Source organism: Littorina saxatilis, linkage group LG6 (genome assembly GCF_037325665.1).
Source record: "Littorina saxatilis isolate snail1 linkage group LG6, US_GU_Lsax_2.0, whole genome shotgun sequence".
NCBI classification, from domain to species: Eukaryota; Metazoa; Mollusca; class Gastropoda; order Littorinimorpha; family Littorinidae; genus Littorina; species Littorina saxatilis.
In genome coordinates this window covers 22949262-22953175 of record NC_090250.1, presented here as the reverse complement: position 1 = coordinate 22953175, position 3914 = coordinate 22949262, and positions in this window count along the sequence as shown.

Here is a 3914-nt window from a genome sequence, read left to right as displayed (position 1 = left end):
CACCAACAACAACAACAACAACAACAACAACAACAACAACAACAACACAACAACATGTAAATTCATTATATAGTTGATTGTATAGGCTCACACCTGTATGTCCCACAAACTCATGTTTCAACAGCACATACATGTTCAAAGAAGAAAATAAACGAATAAAAGCGAGAGGTGTGGTACATCAAAATGTCAATGTCCATGTCAAACACATTTGCACGATATAATATGTTGAAACAGTTTTAATAAAAAAAACCACCTAAAAACAGAATACAAAAACAACAACAACACCAAAAATACAACAACAACAACAACAACAACAACAGAAAAACGCCATACAGCACTTTGCCCATGTTAGCTTTCACTCTGGCGCGGAGGGGTTTTGTGGCCAGCGCAGCAAAGATAAAGAGGGAACATTTTCTTGGCTCTCGCGGCAGCAAGCACTATGTCTCTAGACTGGCATGGGCCAGACTTTTTCTCACGGTGGCGATTTTAGTCTTCGGGGGAGGGAGGGGAGAAAAAGTAGCTGTACAGCAGAAACCTGGTGCCAGAAAGTCTCCATCGGTGCCAAGAAACCTCCCCCTCCCCCCTCCCCCCTCAATCCTACCCCCTCCCTCTCCTCTCCTCTCCCTTCCTCTCGGCGATAGCAGCCATAGCTTCCTCGGCTGATCTGTGCAGTCTTGCTTCAGGAAAGCACGATGTTATAGACAGCATATCGTCTTTTTCGCTTTTCTGCGCCAAAGTTGCACAAACTGCACACGCTCAGCGCGAGGCAGTGCACGAGAGAATGATGCCACTGACCGCAGGTGCTTGGAACATAAGAAACAAAATCTTCACTCAAAGGTAAATTAGTGAGTTCTGGAGTCATGCAATTCATACGATGCTTTGGTTGTTTGGATAACCTTCTTTCTTGATCCTTATTAATTTCTTCTTCTTCTTCTGCGTTCGTGGGCTGAAACTCCCACGTACACTCGTGTTTTTTGCACGAGTGGAATTTTACGTGTATGACCGTTTTTTACCCTGCCATTTAGGCAGCCATACGCCGTTTTCGGAGGAAGCATGCTGGGTATTTTCGTGTTTCTATAACCCACCAAACTCTGACATGGATTACAGGATCTTTTTCGTGCGCACTTGGTCTTGTGCTTGCGTGTACACACGGGGGTGTTCGGACACCGAGGAGAGTCTGCACACAAAGTTGACTCTGAGAAATAAATCTCTCGCCGAACGTGGGGACGAACTCACGCTGACAGCGGCCAACTGGATACAAATCCAGCGCGCTACCGACTGAGCTACATCCCCGCCCATCCTTATTAATTTGAGGACGGAAAAAGACAGTTTTCTACCATGTGGAAGTCATTGTGTGCGTGTGTGTGCGAGTGAGTGTGCGAGCGCGTGTGAGTACTGTTGTTAGTTTAGCATTTTGTTTTTCGTTCCTTTTATTGTTACATGTTTGTCTACCATAATTCACCATTATTATTTTGACATTATTTCAAACTTGTTATATTAAAATCGTCTGCCAAATTTCATTTGTTTTTAAGAGTACGCTCATAAGCCTAGCTTGTTGTGCTCCATGTTCCTTATTTCATGTATGCGGCAATATTCCAATGAAATTTACTGAATAAACTTGTTTAAACCAAAAGACAGAAAATGTCTTTCTTTTCACCTTGGAATTGACTTTAGAGTATGACGCGAACAAACATTATTTATGAAAAAATGTGTCTCCATGCACCTGTGTTGTAACGCGAATGAGCCTGAGGTTCGGCACAGCAAATGCAAAGTTGTAGAATGATCGACAAGACACTGAAACAGTCAAATCATAATCTAATTAAATATAATCTTCACAAGAAGATAGTCGAGAATTTTGCTTCAGTAAAACTAGCAAATCGAGCCAATTCAAAGGCTCACAAACATTTAGCGAACATTTGGACTGACCTCTTGACAGACAATGCATTGATGTTTTGAATTAATGCCTTTTTTTTATTGAACCGCATAGCCTCCACGTATCTATACACTCAGACACATATCCGATGTCGATGAACAGTCAACAGCCTGACTGGTCCTTGTTCGGAGCGGGAATTTGTGTGTGAATTAATTTTGTGTCACTGATGAACAAAATGTAACCCTCAAGTTCATTATAGATCATTGATGTGCGTCTGGCAGTGTACTTAATATAACAAAACTCTCACTATGAGTATGAGGTGAGTCTGAGAGTCAAATGACCAGGACCGCAGAAGAAACAAGTCGCGTAAGGCAAAAATAACAACATTTAGTCAAGCTGTCAAACTCACAGAAGAAAACTGAACGCACTGGTTTTTTTTCACCAAGACCACATACTCGTAGTTTCGTCAGTCCACCGCTCGTGGCAAAGGCAGTGAAATCGACAAGCCATGCAGAATAGTGCGGTAGTGGTCGCGCTGAGCAGGAAAACACGCTGTATGTCTATTCTTTTTAACTTACTGAGTTTGTTTTTAATCCAAAAATATCATATCTATATGTTTTTGGAATCAGGGACCGACAAGGAATAAGATGAAAATGTTTTTAAATCGATTTCGGAAAATTAATTTTAATAATAATTTTCATATTTTTAATTTTCAGAGCTTGTTTGTAATCCAAATATAACATATGTATATGTTTTTGGAATCAGAAAATGACGAAGAATAAACTGAAATTGTTTTTGGATCGTTTAACAAAAAATTAATTTTAATTACAAGTTTCCGATTTTTAATGACCAAACTCATTCATTAATATTTAAGCAACCAAGCTGAAATGCAACACCAAAGTCCGGCCTTTGTCGAAGATTGCTGTGCAACAATTTCAATCAATTTCATAGAAAAATGAGGGTGTGACAGTACCGCCTCAACTTTTACCAAAAGCCGGATATGACGTCATCAAAGGTATTTATCGAAAAAATGAAAAAAACGTCCGGGGATATCATTCCCAGAAACTCTCATGTCAAATTTCATAAAGATCGGTCCAGTAGCTTAGTTTGAATCGCTCTACACACACACACGCACAGACACACACACAGACACACATGTACACCACGACCCTCGTCTCGATTCCCCCTCTATGTTAAAACATTTAATCAAAACTTGACCTAAATGTAAAAAGAAGGATTGTGTATAATCAAATATGAATAATATAATTAAAAGGATGCCGCCTATATCCCCTGCAAGAGCCTGCACATACGTGTGTGTGTGTGTGTGTGTGTGTGTGTGTGTGTGTGTGTGTGTGTGTGTGTGTGTGTGCGTGCGTGCGTGCGTGTACATTCTTTTTTTAAATTGGAAGGAACGTATCTTGAACTTCGTCACATTCTCATCATGCATTATTACGAAACACCGAGACACACACACACACACACACACACACACACACACACACACACACACACACACACACACACACACACTGACACACACTGACACACACACACATACAAACACACACACACACTGATACACAAACACACACACAAACAAACACACACACACACACACACACACACACACACACACACACACACACACACACACACACACACACACTCAAACTAATACCAAATATAAATTTTTTATAAAAGAAAATTGAGCTTGGACTGTACACAGTTCTGCTGCGTCGTTACCAGTGCACCCTGCTCCAGCATTCTTTGGATGGCGGCTTCATCAGAAAATACAGGGTCCATCTTCGCCGCTGGTAACCATGGAAACTGTTCTGTTAGGTAAATGAGGGGGTCTATTTTTAAATGGCCAGCCTCTCTGGATGCGAATGATTCCTGTGTGTACCTGCCCAGCCACTGTAGACTTGTACACAGTACAGCCAAAGATGTTCCGTACAGCCATCTGTACGTGTGCCACAGGGATTGTTTAGTTGAGCGAAAAGTCGAGTAACCTGATTATTACTGGCTGGAACTGAATACGTTT